This window comes from Pelodiscus sinensis, chromosome 23 (assembly GCF_052426305.1).
Source record: "Pelodiscus sinensis isolate ZL-2025 chromosome 23, ASM5242630v1, whole genome shotgun sequence".
NCBI lineage: Eukaryota > Metazoa > Chordata > Testudines > Trionychidae > Pelodiscus > Pelodiscus sinensis.
The window spans coordinates 7,995,146-8,011,275 of NC_143074.1; positions in this window are offsets into that span (position 1 = coordinate 7,995,146).

The following is a 16,130-nucleotide window of genomic DNA, read 5'->3' on the forward strand; positions in this document are numbered from 1 at the left end:
GTTTTCATTTAAGAAACTATCAGTGCCAAGCCTTGGAGAGGAGCTGTTTGGAATGCAGATTATAGCCGGATATGCTGTTCAAAGCAGGATGTGATTATTGGTTGTGAACCGTTGATGACGTGCACCATGATAAAGTAAGATATGTCTCTAAGTAGTATATACACAGCTGCAGAGAGACTTTCCAGACCCCTAGGCAAGGTGGGGGGAGGGGGAGCTGGCTCCGTGCCCCCACAGGGAGTGGAAGAGACAGAGCAGAGTGGAGGGGGCAGAACGGAGGTTAACCATTCCCAGCCAGCCTTTCAGACCTACCCAGAGTGCACCACCTGGGGCTCTGGCGGTGGTACTATGGCAGGGCCCTGGGCAGCTTCCCCTTTCCCTCCCCCTCATAGGGGGCCCAGAATACATCAATGCAAGACACTTTGCTGTACAGAACCTTGGATTGTGGGGGCCAACAGTTGCATTGATTTTACACTGGCACCCATTGGCATGTTCATTCAAGCAGGCTAGATGCAGTATCTGAGTTGCCTCATTCACCCAAACAACCTCCCGCTCCCACTCCTCTTCATCAAACCCCACATCCTGAGAACAGGATACTGGAAGCCATGGCTGGGAACAGCAGGCTGCCTCCTGAAGCATCATTCACCGTGGCTGGGTGAAATGTAACAGCTCTTCCCCATGATGCAGAATAATAAGGCTGCACTGGTTGTGCAGCATGGATCCAGGCGAGAGATGGATCTGCAGTATATTGGCACTTTGAAGGCTCCCTCTCTGCAGACATAAAGGGTTCCCAACTGGCCTGCTAAACTATTCGCTCAGCCGCTTCCCCATTTTTTGTGCCATGGTTGCTCTGTCGCTGTTGGAGAAAAGCGGGGGTGGTGATGGTGCACAAGGGTGTAGTTTCTCTTTTGTCAACAGCGCCTTTCCTTTCCTGCCAAAACAAGTGGCCCTTTCTTTGGCTAACAGGAGAGTAAACGACACATGTAATTAGGGAGAATGAGTGGAGAGGAAGGGAAAAGCTCTGGCTGCAATCTCTGAGGAACAGAAGGTGATGCATTGTGACAGATGCCTTTTGTTACATTGTTTGTTAAACATTAGGCTGTTGCCGGTGCTACATTTCCCAAACCTGTCTGCACGCTTCCAAGGGGTGTGCGTGTGTGGTTCTCTCGGGGAAGGGGGAGGTTTTTTCCATTTAGAAATAACCCCACTCCATCACCTCCTCTTTACTTTAACCCACAGGGACTATAGGGCCTGGCCTGCTGCTCCTTTCCAGAAAGCCTCATTTCCTGTTAATTCTCACACTGGGTCCCTGGCTGCACTCAGACATCCAGACCATGGGGGGCTCATTCTCCTCTAAGGCCTTCTGTCCACTGCACTGCGGTCTCTGCCTGAGCTGTCTTTAGGATAAACCATAGTTCTTTTGCAGCATTTGCCTCCCTGACTTGCACGGTGCAATGCGGCTCTGAGCAGGCTCAGCCATCTTGGGAATAAGCCAGAGGTGAGGAAGCTTTTCCCAGTCAGAGGCCTTTGACACACAGGAAAACCAGATGGGGGCCACACACAAGTGAAAATCAAACCCACGCTCCAGCCCTGTGTAGGTAAGTGAGGCTCGGGGCTTCCAGCCAACACCATAGAGACTTGCCATGGACTCAATAAATGAAGCAGGAGGCTGGATCTGGAGGTTCCCCATTCCAAGGCCCACTGACAGGAGGACATGCCCTGTCTACACATGCCCAGACAGACAGATCTGTTGTGCAGCACTTCCATGACAGACAGCAGAAGCTTCTGCCCACCTTTTGGGAGGCTTGAGTTGATCAGGATTGCTTCTATCTGGTGTCCCTTTTCTTACTTATGGGCCAGTGAGTTAGTTTCTGATGCTGCCTGCATTAGACTCAATGGCAAACACACGAATCTGAGTCAGGGCATGAGTCGCTCCACATCCCAGTCTCACTTGAGCTCTAGCAGGCAACGGAGGAAGCGGGATGCATCTGTAGCTGAGAAAACAGCTGTGTGTACTCTTTTCACCTCCCGCCACCCCTTTGCTTTGGAGAATGCTGGGAAGAAGCCCACAGGCCTGATAAAGGCCAAAAATGGCCATTGTGGTTGGCATTTCAAAGCAGATGGCAACTCTCAAATTAAAGAGCATTAATTACTTCTATTATTTTTAGCAGAACATATTGCAAGCAGCACAATTCAAAGCATCCCAAGCCCTAGTGAGAATGTGAGCTCTCCTAGGTGAATATGGTGAATATTATTATGGCAGCTCCCAGAGGTCCAAACTGAGCTGGGGTCTGTTGTGCTAGGAGCTGTACAGCCCTCCAAAAGTTGATAATCTAAATGGAAATGACCAGCTATAGGTGGGGGAAAGGAAGAATTGTTCTCCCCATTTTCAGGGCAAGAATTAAGGCAGAGAAATTAACTATGGGATTTTAAAAAACATGCCCAAGACCTTGGAGCACAAGTGCTATTGACTTTTGCTGCATCTTGTGTTCCAAAGTCACATTGGCACTTCTGGGAAGATCATTGAAGAGGTCTGTAATGGAGCTGGTAATTGAATTTAGCTCTTTAGTCCAGTGCCTTCACCACAAGACAAAAACCTTCCTGTCCAGGGCCTGGATTCAGCAAACTTCTTGAGTTTATTGGGAATTAACTATGGGTCTGAACACACATTTAAGTGCCTTGCTAAACGAGGAAGTACAAGCTTATAAAGGTAAGAAATTGCTTTGGTGCGTTGCTGAATTGGGACTTAAGATTGTTGGCAAGGCTAGTGGAATAACAAGGGAAATAGAGTGTGTTAAGGGTTTTCAAAACCTTGACTAATGCCTGCTAAATAAATAAAAATCATTGAAGAAGTTTATCTAATCAACCCTCACCAAAGTCAGCATGTAATATATATATATATATATATATATATATATATATATATATATATATATAGTCATCAAATTCTATTCAACCAGCTCTAGTGGTTGGCTACAACTGAGTTTTTTCATCTAATTTTCCAAGCAGGACACCTGCCAAAAAAAGAAAACAGAAGTGTAAAGGATGCTGTTAGAATGTAGGGAGAGATTTCAGCAGCCTAATAGCAGAATGATATGCACATGGCCACTTAGCATCTCACGCCCTAGAAGAGCTGCCTCTGCTACCCTCTTGGGGTAAGTTTCTCTGAAGGGAGCTGGAGAGGGGGGGTGTAGTTGGCAAAGGCATTGAACACACTGCATTGGATTCATTAAGAAGGCTGGATCGGAGGCGGGCGGCTCTTCTGTGCTGAGCTATTGAAAGTAAAATGGGATAATTGCCACAGTTACAACGAGCTTGATCAAGCTGAGAGAAACAAGTTTCAAATTGTACCAATCAGCCCTAATCCGAAGGAGTTATTAACAGAGCTCTACCCTGGTGAGACCACATCTGCTAACTTGAGATAATGATTTATATCGCTGTTTATGAAGGTTCCAATTTATCCTAATTCAATAAGGGAAAGCCAGCACGTGCAGAGGGAAGGGCTCCGTCTGAGCCCCTTGCCCGGAGCAGTGCCTCTCCCAGGGTGTCAGCCACTGAATGAGCCCACAGGAACAAGGAAAAAATGTGAGAGGGAAAAACGTAGGGGGTTAGAGACCCAACGATCTGCCATAGGACTTCGCATGGGGCCTTCGTGTAACGCAGGCCTGCTCGGTGCAGGACACTGTTCCCCTCCCACGAAGACTTGAGATTGATGGGCTGGCTGTCGCCTTGCTTAAGAAACATGTGCCTTGTAGGTCAGGCAGCAGATGCTCATTCATTAAGCTCAAGAGATCGTCACTGCAGATGCCCCAGACAGGGATGTCGGCATTTCACAAGCATCAGCTCCTAAAAGTTCTCTTCTGCCGGTGATGGGGAGTAGGCATTGCACGGAGTCAGGGGAGCTGGGCTGGATTACTGTGACACCTTGGGCAAAGATTTCTTAAGTGCTATGTGCCTCGGTTTCCCCTTTTCTAAAATGGGGACACTACTCATTTCTTTTGTGAGGCTAAAGCTTAGCATTTGTTTAGCTGTTTAAGATCCTCCAATGGAAGATATTATCAAAATACATAGTGTTATATTAGGATCATATTTACAGTTACATAGCACTAGCGTATTTACCTGGCGTTGCTCGGGTTCTTACTGAGGGGCTCAGGCAAGGGGGCTGGGGATGGGGGAGATGCAGGAGTCAGGGCTGGGGGGTGAGGATGGGCTTTGGGCAGAAGACTCTGTGGTGCGTGTGTGTGTGTGCGTGCAGGGGGAGAATGCACAGATCATCTGCTCTGTGTGTTCCCCAGCCAGAGTGAGGAATGCAGCAAGCTGTGCACTTTTCCCTCACTCCCTGACAAAGGAGACCAGTCAGCAATGTTCAGTATGAATCTTGCGGGGGGGGGGGGGGGGAAGGAGGGTGAGCGTCCCCCCAGTGACCTCCAGCAAGGGCACCCGGGGGTGGGAGGCTTGGGGCCAGTGTAGTCCCGTATGGGAGGGGGAGCACCCCAGCTAGTCTCTGTTCTGCATGGCTTTATGAGAAGCAATCCCATCCCAAATGCATCCCGTGGTCCTGGAACAGTCAAACCCTGACCTTGCTTTAATTTAGAAGAGGAAGCTGCACACTGAATTTGGTGGTCTTGGCTCTTACCAGTTAGGAGGAGTTCTTAAAGAGACAGACAGAAAGACGAGAAACTCTCTCACACATGTAGTAGATGGTGATGGCGTATGCTTTTCTTTGTTGGTCCAGACTGTGCAAGGGTTGGAGCAAGGAAGCAAGCCAGGTGTTCAGCTGGGGAGGAAATTGTCAGTGAGCCAGCTGGGACTTGTCAGTGAGCCAGCCGCAAAGCAGACTAGCCTGGGGTGGACAAAGGCAGAGTTTTGGGAGGGAAGGGGGGAGCAGCAGCCATGCACACTGGGATGTGGCTTGCCTTTCATCCAGACCCCCGGACTATCAGGGAGCAAGGGGAAAGTACTTGCAGGCCATGAATGCCTCTCCCTCCTGGCTGGTGGCGGGAGGGGGCATAGGAGTAAATCATGGCATGCCAGTACTTTCTCCTCGCTCCCTGATAGCCTGGGGAATGGGATGAAAAGCAAGCTGTGTCTCTGTGTGCACGGCTATTGCCCCCCTCCCCCAAACTCTGCCCTTGGTGGTGGATGCAACAAATAGGATGACAGCTGATAGGGCTCCTGAGAGTGGAGAGAGAATCTTGAACACTGACCATGCAGAAGCTTGGTTGGGTGCAGCCACAAATACACAAGATGCACAGCCTTTGAGTTGTCATTTTATGAGAAGGCTCTTCCAGATTGTGGCTGGTATGCTCTGGCAGAGAAGACCTTAGAGAGAAGAAGGGCTCATAGAGCTTTCTGTGGATTGCACCTGGGATGCAGATTTCAGTCATAGATCAAGATGAGAGATCCTAGCCGCAGCATGGATTGGAAACATGTTGGCTACGTCTACACTGGCCCCTTTTCCGGAAGGGGCATGTAAATTTCACCAGTCGTCGTAGGGAAATCCGCGGGGGATTTAAATATCCCCCGCGGCATTTAAATAAAAATGTCCGCCGCTTTTTTCCGGCTTTTAAAAAAGCCGGAAAAGAGCGTCTAGACTGGCCCCGATCCTCCGGAAAAAGAGTATTCGGAATAAGACCCTCCGGAAAAGGGCACTTTTTCCGGAGGATCGGGGCCAGTCTAGACGCTCTTTTCCGGCTTTTTTAAAAGCCGGAAAAAAGCGGCGGACATTTTTATTTAAATGCCGCGGGGGATATTTAAATCCCCCGCGGATTTCCCTACGACGACTGGTGAAATTTACATGCCCCTTCCGGAAAAGGGGCCAGTGTAGACGAGCCCGTTGTGTATACAAATTAGTTTGTATGCCTTTAAATAATGGCCTTTTAACAGCTACAATTGGCTTCTGTCTTTCAGAAGCCACCAGAACCCTGTCAGAGCAGTGACATGTGTAGGTCGCTACCTTTCACTTTGTTTAGAGTTAGCAAACAGGAGTATTTGGATGCTTCCTACAGTGCTCTTTGTGTAAAGAGCAAAAAAGGACACACTACTACTCTCCTTTTGCTCTCACAATGGACAAAGGTTTCTGTAGAAGTATCTTTCATGTGAAGACCTCAAAGCCCTTTATCAGCAATAAAAGGCCAGCATCTCCCTCAGGTATGCATGCCCAACTTTCTGCTAAGATCATAACAAAAGCCATGTGCAATGCATTGCGACAAGTTCACTGAGTTTGCAAATTTAGGAATCATACAGCACATGCTATTTTTATGTAGTACTAGCTAATGGGTTTTTTTATATATAGATACAAGATACTAGACACTGCTTGGTCCTGCCATGAGGGCAGTGGGCTGGACTCAATGAGCTCTCGAGGCTCCTTCCAGATCTAGTGTTCTATGAAACTGAATCTGCTCTCTCTCTCTCTCTCTCTCTGTATATTTCTCTATATATTTTAGAAATGTGCATCAGTCTGTCCAGGAATCCATTTGTTCAAGAGCTCCTCCTAAATGGTAAGCGTTATGACCACCAAATTCAGTGTGCAGCTTCCTCTTATCATAACTTAAAGCAAGGTCAGGGTTTGGTTGTGCTAGGAGAGCAGGGCTGTTTTCCCTAACACAGAAAGGAAGAGGGCAGACTGGAGGGAGAGCTATATGCAGGGCTTTATGCAGAGTGACCACTGGGGGAACTGCAACAGCAGGAAAGCGGCCAGCAGGGGATAGGGCATCACATGGACTGCTACTGGAGAAGGCAAATGGTCTCCCTGACCATAGCCCCTCTCCCCGGCCCTCTGCCGCGGCGCCCCCAGAGACAACCTCAGGGTTGGGCAGTGCAGTCCTGATCGCTCCTGCTCCCAGGAAACATGACAGGCGGCCCACGAAACTCAGCCCAGTGGCTCACTGAACCCCCTATGCCCCCCCAACTCTCAAGAGATGCTGGGGAGGGAGCCAGGAATTGCGCTCTCGCAGCCTCCCACCCCCAGGATACATTTGGGTTGCCATGAATCATGACTCAGTGGCCCCCTCCCACTCCCAGAAAATGCTGGGGGTCTGAGAACCACAGCCAGGAGGCTGCCCCAGGACACAGCATGCAAGGGGGGACTGGGAACAGGAGCCTGGCAAACCCCAGGCCGCCACAAGACACTGAGGGGAGGGGATGGTGGAAGCAGCCAGCTGGGCTCTTCCAAGAGGAGATGCCAGGAGACTGGAAACCACCATCCACTCCCCCACCATGGAGTAGATTCTGGGTGGGCTGGAAACCACCATCTGCCTTCCTTGCAGGACATGCCAGGAGGGTCCAGAAAGCACAGCTCCCCCCCGCCCAGAGGAAATGCTGGTGCTGGCCAGGGCAGCCCTGCTCCCCTATGCCCGGAACTGCCCCACCTTCGCCATCTTGGGTGGCCCTGGTAAGCCCCCAGACCTGAGCCCCTTGCCGTGAATGGCAAACATCTACTCTGCACTCCTCACCTCCTGTCTTCAGCCCTACAAACCTTCCAGCCCCCTGACCTTGCTCCTGCACACCCACACCTTGCCACGAGCCCCCAGTCTTTGCCATCACTCCTGCACTCCCCACCCCTGGCCCTGAGCCCCCCTCATCCAGCCTCCACTCCCTGCCCTATTGTCTGCCAAGAAGTTTTATCTGGCATTTGAATCACTTGCATTCTTTTTTTTTTCTTTCAAAAAAGAAGAGAGAAATACAATCACTTAAATCAGGGGCGAGGAATCTTTTTTGCACTGGGAGCTGTTGACCCACAGAAAAATCAGTCGGAGAATGGCGGCTGCAGAGAGATGGCAGGAGGGCTGGAGTGTCAGTGAGGACTCCCCAGTGCTGGGGGAGGTTCTAAGCCTCGTTGGCCAGATTCAGGCAACCCAGGTGCCGCCTCCGGCCCCCAGGCCTTAGGTTCTCCACTCCTGATTTAAATCAAGAATGCATATTATCCTTTCATTCCTCCCACCCCCAAAGTCCACATTACTTGAGTTACAGGCCTGCTAGTAGATAGATAGATAGATAGATAGATGTGCCTGTCTGTGACTCCATTTGTTCAAGAACTCCTCCTAAGCAGTAAGAGCTAGGACCACCAAATTTGCTATGCAGCTTCCATTTATCCTAATTTAAAGCAAGGCCAACCCAGGGGAGCTGCACTGCTGGGAGGACCATGCTGCCCCCCTCCTTGGGCTGGGTCCACCCAGGGAACAATATCAGGAAGCCCACATATCTCACCGCACTGCTGACACTTCCCCATCTTTGGGCTCTCCCCCAAGCCCCTGTTCTAGACCTGGGCAACACTGAGTAAGGTCAATTTCTGCCCTCACATATAGGCATGACTCCTAGGGCATGTCTACACTGCACAGTTATTTCGGGATACCGGAGTTATCCTGAAATATATACCCTGCATCTACACAAGCCACCCGTTATTTCAAAATATTTTTCAAAATAACGGGCGTACTATTTTGGCATCCTAGTAAACCTCGTTCTATGACGGTTAAGGGATGTCTCGAAATAGCATGTTATTTCAGAATTGGGCACTGTGTAGATGTGCCAAATTTCAAAATAAGCTATTTCAAAATAGATTCGAAATAAAGTACATAATTTGTTTAGTGTACCATGCACACCAACTAAATACGTGTGGTGAGGGAGGGGCGGGTATGGGAGGGAAAGAGAAAGATTGAGAGTCTCATGTTAGTTGAGAGCACTAAAGAATGCTTTTTCTTATTTCCAGCATCCATGCCTAATCAAGTAGATTACCAGAAAATATTCATTTCCCCCAAGTCTCGCACCCAATGTCATATACAGTAGCTGCTTTATATTATTAAAAAATCTGAACATCTTATATCAGGCATTGAGTAGTGTGTTAATTAAGCCATTTGGGCCAGGCAGTTTAGTGTGATAACAGTTCCTCAGATGCAAACCCTGAAAATATCATTCAGATCCACATGTATCCGGTGGAATTAAATCCTGGATAAACAGGACATATTTGAGCTTTATTCTCTACTGCCTCTTGCCTTGTGTAAAAATGGATGGGAAACAGCTAAATCCAAGGGGGAACATTTTACACCCAGTAGTAGGGACGTCCGTAGGATTTATGGGGCCATGCCGTACTATTAAACTGTTGCCCTTAGGCCCAACACAGCCCAGGGTAAGGGGGATGATTATTGCTTAGAGATGAGATTTTATAATCTTCAGCAAGACACTAATGAAATATTTTAAAGCAAGGTTGTGTTGGCTAACACAGTAAACTGACAGCATATACCTGGGGTTGGCAAATGCCTGTTCAATGGTTTGCTTGCCAGTTGCCTGGCTCTTTCACAGGCTCATTGTTCCGCTAATAGCTCTGGCAGGCTTTTCACTTGTAAATTAACCATATCCTCGCTGGAGGAAGCAGAGCCACAGAGCAGATATAGGAGGAGGCAGTCGGGTGGACATCAATACCCAGTGATGCCCCCAGTTTTCAGGTCCCCTATGCGACTGCATATTCTGTGTACAGGTAAAGACCATCTTCCCGATGTGTCCTAGGTACCTTTCAAGATGTGCAAAGAAATGGCATGTCAGACCTTCTTGTCTCTAGCTACTTGGTCAGCTCTCACTGACATTTCCCTTCCTTCCTTCAGATTGATTCATTCAGGCTGTGTCTAGACTACATGCCTCTGTCGGCAGAGGCATGTAAATTAGACAGATCAGCAAAGGCAAATGAAGCCGCAATTTAAATGATCGCAGCTTTATTTACATTTACATGGCTGCCGCGCTGAGCCGACAAACAGCTGATTAGCTGTTTGTCGGCTCGCGCGCTAGTCTGGACGTTCCCCCTGTCGACATCAAAGCCCTTTGTCAGCAGCCCCGTTATTCCTCGTGGAATGAGGTTTACCGGGGCTGCCGACAAAGGGCTTTGATGTCGACAGGGGGAACATTCAGACTAGCGCGCGAGCCGACAAACAGCTAATCAGCTGTTTGTCGGCTCAGCGCGGCAGCCATGTAAATGTAAATAAAGTCGCGATCATTTAAATCGCGGCTTCATTTGCCTTTGCTGAACAAACAAATCTACATGCCTCTGCTGACAGAGGCATGTAGTCTAGACGTACCCTCATTGTCTAGAATCTTTAAGGATTTTAGATTGAGAGCAGTTACTGCCATGACTTTCGAATGCTCCATCGATTAGCATGTGTAATGAATTACGCGCACTAGATACTGTGGTGTACCATGAGCGTCTGATACTGCATCTCATGGAGTCAAATGCACGTCAAACATATTTCTCCTTCCCAACCTGGTCATTAGTAGTTATAGTCCACAACAGTCCAGCATTTGTTTTTAAAGAGCTATGGTATGTCTACACTGCATGGCTATTTCAGGATACTGGTGGTATCCCAAATAGCTACCCCGCGTCTACACAAGCTGCCCATTATTTTGGCACGCTATTTTGCCATCCCGGTAAATCTCGTTGCATGAGAGATAACGGATGGCTTGCGTTATTTTGAAATTTGGCGCTGTGTAGATGCTATTTCAAAATAGTTTTCAAATAAGATATGCAATTTGTGCTATGCAAATTGCGTATCTTATTTTGAATTTAGGGTGCTGTGTAGATGCATCCTTAGAGTAAATTTTCCAAAACAACAAAAATAACCCCATAAAACTCAAAATCAAACATATAAATAAACTGGAAGTAGCATAAACCTCTTCCTGGTGGGGGCCAGCTAGGAAGTTGGGGAGCTACGTTCCAGTCACCATGAGACCTCCCCTTCCTTGGTGGCCCACCCTCTGCTCCTCTTAGGTTCTGGCCCTGCTTTCCCCCACCCTTCCCCCTACAAGGCCCCACCCCCGTCTAGGGCTTCTCCTCAACTTCCTGCTGCTGTTTGACTGTTCGGTAACAACCGCCAGGGCAGAGGGACCTGACAGTGGTTGGCAGAGCTCTCTGGGAGGGGTGACTGTGGTGGGTGGGGCCCAGGAGCCTATTTCGAAATAGCTTATTTGGGGTAGCTGTAGGAAGGCCTGGACCGCCTGCCCTGGGTGGCATGCCTCAGCAGGTAGGAACACAAGTGAGGGGCTGTTCTTTGGTACCCTGGCCCTCCATCCAGGCAAAGCAAAAAAGTCCCAAAAATGGTGCCTGACTCTCACCTGCCACACACTGAAAGATCAACAGTTCTACTTGTGCACGTGTCTGTTGATCTCACTGCATCATACACTAGCTCGGAAAACGATGAGTGGGGAACCACTGGGACCAGAGAGCACTGGGGCTATCTTGTACCTCTGCAGAAGGAAAGCCCTCCACCCTCAGTGCCCCTGGAAGCCACTAGTTACGGCCAATATGACACCTTCTCTGGGTATAAGCACAGGTTGTGCCCTCCCCTTACAAGAACTAACTTCAAGGGAAATGAAAGAGCCTACACTGCTGGAACTGTGATGCTTGGTCTAAAAGATGAGCCCATGCTCATGTGGTGAAAATGGAATTCCTGGCCAGCTCTTAATAGTCTCTGGAATGGCTGAGGCTGGTGCAGATTTTTGCTGCAGATTTGGGAATTGCAGCATTACATTACTGGAGTTCAGGGGAAGGTCTCGCTCTGTGCATGCCCCTCCCTCCTTTACCGGCTTCTCTCTCGCTCCCCCTTCCTGGTTTTATGTAATCACTTTCAGCTCAGTGTGTACCAGATGTCACAAGTGTTAGACATTCAATCTATAACAATCAGGGAGACGGAAAAACAGTGACTATTAAATATTTATCAAGATTATCTGTTTGACCTTTATTTTTACAACTATTTGCACGCTAGCAAGGAGCTGCAGAGAAGGAATGCAACGTCTGAAGCTATAAAGGCTGCTTCGTGTTGTTTCTCACATTCTACCTCCCTACTTTTGCTCCCCCCCGTCCCTTTGGGCATGCTGGGAATAAGCCCAAAGGGCTGAGAAGAGCCATTATTGGTCACCATGGTCGGTATCACCAAGCAGATGGTAGCAGTAAAACTAAGAAAGCATTAATTACTACTATTATTTTTAGCTGAAACATATTGTAAGCACTTGAGAATTTGCTGCAAAAGCTCAGTGTGCCTTAAAGAGGCAGTGTAATTGCAGACTGAGTCTGCAGAGATTTCTTCGTGGCCCAGATGTGCATGCACCTTTTTGTGTCTTTCCTCAATTAGGAGGTGCTTTGAAGAAGTTCCTCCTCTTAAGACTATCTCCTTCGTCATCCCCATCCTCCAAAACTGGGGCAGGTACTCTCTTTTCTCATGCTTCAAGATGAAAACAGAGAGAGAAGCTTCAATTGACCCCTGGTTTCTCTTTGACCGTCACAGCTAATTGAATTGCCTTCAGCTGCCGCCAAGCTTTGATGCCTGCCTTAAGACTACAACTGGCAGAGTAACAGAGGATGACAGCTGCTTTTCGCAGCTGGTTCTAAACCAAGAGCAGGTCAATGGGTATGGATGAACTAGAGCTTAAAGCAAGGAAATGCATGCGCATTCATCCCCAGGCCGTGGGCTGAGTGATGGGAGACACTGACATTTTTCTCTCCTCCTCACGTAGGATAAAATATCAGGAAAAATGTAAATGCAATTTGGTAGCAGGGTTGGACATTTCTTCTTTTATGGTGATTATTTTCTTCAGCCCATTTTTCTGCCCACTGGCTGAAATGGAATCAGTAATCGAAAAGCAGCACTGCTGAAATCAATTGAAAAAGTCATTTAGCAGCGGTGGTGTAAAAAAAAAAAAGCCTTCTCCACGATGAACTCCGGAGCTAGCCCTATTCATCCGCTTCTCCTCGGCAGTTTGTTCCATTGGTTCTGCTCACCCAGTTGGGACGCCATATCCTGCAGATCCATTGGCTGCAGCCAGGCATGGAGGAACCAGTCACCTGTTAAATTTAGATTTCTTGAATCTGCCAACAGCTTGACACATTGATAAACAGCAGCGATTTTTAGTAAAGGTTGGAAAAGCTCACTCCCTCACTGCTAATTGCTTTGTGGTACTGAACCATAAAAACTGCAGTGACTCAATCCTGAGCAATCTCCCAAGCACATGGGGTATCAAGGACTCTCCATTACTCTCCAGACTTCAGGCCAGCTGACCTCATTCAAAACAAAAGCCTTCTAGATTTACAGCTAGGTCCACTGCTGTGTCAATAGGAAGTGGAAGCCGTGGTCACTGGGCTGAAACTGACAAAGAAACAGACCACGCAGCTAGTGATCACCAACCTGTGCCATGATTGATACCAGAAGGAAGTGAATGCCTCGGCACACAAGGTGCATTTAGGGTGCTAAATGATTTTTTTTAAAGGGGACATTTCTAAAGTGCTCAGCATCCATAAACAGGCCCAGATGATGGAGGAGAAGTCAGCACATTGGTTCTTCTGAAAACAGGGCAAAAAATTGTGATGGATGCTGAGCTTAAAAAAAAAAAAAAAGAAAAAAGCCTGCCCCTTATTTATCTTTGGTTGTTAATCTGGCTTTGGCTGTGGCTTCTGAAGACTGAGAAATCTGGGACCAGGTTCTCTGGAAAAATCTGACCTCGAGTGCATCAACATGCTCTATGCAGTTTAGAATGCATTTTTGGGCAGACCATGTCTCTTTAATTGGATGCCCAAGTATCTCCTTTAAAAAGAAAATTCAGCTATGGTGCTTCCTACAAAGAAGATCCTGTGTTTCACTTATCACAGAGGTAATTAATAGGCGGACTGCAGGCCAAATCTCGATCCCCACATGCTTTTGAATGGACTGTAAAAATCTATTTACTTATTATCATTAACATTGGTACTGCTTTTTCATTTTCTCTGGAGTCTGGACCTTGACTACACCTTGACCAAGAAAGTTGGACCTTAATAAAAAATAATGGATTACCTCTGACCTGACCTGTCACTTGAAGTTAAAATATTCACTGAAGAGCAACCGTATCTGTCAGTGAAGAAAACAAAACGCAAACAAACTTTTAAAGGAGACAACTTGAGTACAAATATTTTTTTTGGAGGCTGGAGAAGGGGGGAGAAAAATATACCAGATTATTTCCCATTGAGCCAGTGTGGAATCCTCTAATAGAAGGAATTAACATGACAATCAGTGACTTCTCTATAATTAGAGCAATTATCGGGAGAAAAATAAGGTCAACATGTATTTACAGCAAGTTCAAAATCCTAGTGACTCTGCACAAGTGATTTATTAGAATATAGGAATGTTCTGAGGGCATGAGTTGAGGATTGCCCTGCATATGCTCTCATTTATAAAGCAGAAGCTATTGGAACTATTTTTTCCATGTAAGTGAATATCCCATTGAAAGGGTTTTGCAGACACCAGCTCATCACTGAACAATTAGCTAATGGGGAGATGGGAGCAAATGATGCAATTCCTGGAAACATATGCCCTCTGGACCAGTAGCTTACAGGACTCTGCCATGGGACTCAAGACTCATGTTGCATTAACTTTTTCTCCCAGCATGAAGATACCCCGGAGCTTTGTTGTCTAGCTGTTGTACAACAAAGTGCTGGTTATCTTGGATGTGCATCTGGCCACCCTTTAGTGGATGGAACATACAAAACCACATGTGATACGAAACCATTGCAGGCCTCACAATAAGGATATACTTTTTTTTTCTATTAGGAAATTCTAAGAAATTATTTATCTGAGATGGGTGGGGATGGCCTGCAACTTTGAAGCAGCAATTTATTCCCCAGTGAACGAGGCTTAGGTGGCATTTGTGGGTTCTGTACCTATGCTTTGGAACTACAGGTTGGACTCCCTGGTCTGGTACCCTTGGGACCAATCTGTCGGGAAGGAGGGAGTTTACTGGAGCAGGGGAGGTGCCCCCCTCCTGCTCATGGACTCTGGGATCACCCACCTCTGCTGCCCCTGGGACAGTGGGCTCCTGGCTCCATGGTTAGCCCAATGCTAGGGCTGCCAAGGCTTTGTTGTCTTGGGTCAATGGAGTTCTGCTGCTTGTCTTGACTCTCTGGTCCAGCAACATCCACAGTCCTTGCAGACCTGAAGAAGGAAAATGGTCAGGGAGACTGGAGTTTGGATAAGGGTGCATGTGAAACCTCCTCCTTCCGTCCCCCAGCACAGGCATAAGTAGGAGATAGGCACCTGCAAGAGGAGACATCCACTTTCTGCAGCTAACTAATCTTGTACAAAGTCCCAAATGTGGATGCAGGCTGGGAAAGAGATTTGTGAGGAGCCTAGAACTAGGAGAGTTTTATTTGCAGACTGGGAAGCCTGAAGTAACAGACAGAAAATAGGTATTCAAACCCAGACGTAGGTAGTTAGGAGCCTAATTACCTTGTGAAGATCTGGGCCTATGTGTCCTTCTGAAAGTTCCCACCGAGAGTGCCCTATGGGAAGTTGTGTGTGCCATACCCTACAAAGCTAGCTAGATCCCAATGCAAGGACTGGCCTCCTGCCATCTCTGACAGGAAGAACATCTCATTGCCCAGGAAATGCCCTTTCTCTCTCCCACCCTGCTCGGCCCTGTCCCCAGCAGAGACCTACAGCCTGCTAGTCTATGACTGCTTCCATACACTGGATGTCATTTCACCTCCCCTCTGTCCTCTCTGCCACTGTGCCACAGAAATTGACTGTGCAAAGCCCTAGTAATTAAAGCAGATAAATAAAAAATCACATTGCTCATAATTACTAGGAACGATTGTGTGTAATTAGACGTTAAGTGTGGGATCCACTCTCCTTTATGGTCTTGGATAAATACCTGCACCTTGCCTCAGAAAGAGCATGATAGGAAATGGAATGGCTTTGTTGCTCTCTATGTAATTAATGACCATTAAAGGCACTAATTAAATCATAAGTTTTAAGTAAGTTGCCCTAATTATCTTTGGTACACGGTGAATTGATTCAGTGGGGCAAGGCCTTCAGGGAGGAGGAAGTGCCATTCAGCTGCTCTGAGGATTAGTAGTATTTTATTATTTATTTTTCCAAGTCCTAAGCAATAAAAAACCAAACAAACCATCCCCCCAAACAACCTCTGTCAATGGGAAGGATACACAGCATTGTTCATTACATTTGTGCTTGGCTGTAGCTGATTTCTACACAGGAGGCCAGAGGTGTAAACAGGTTTGCTCACCATCATCTCTTGGACCACCACCATTTTCAGTTTTCCTCAAGACAGCTTCCCTCCCCCCAAGAGAGTGGGGAGTTTACTCTTCATCAGGTCTTTTATTAACACAGGGC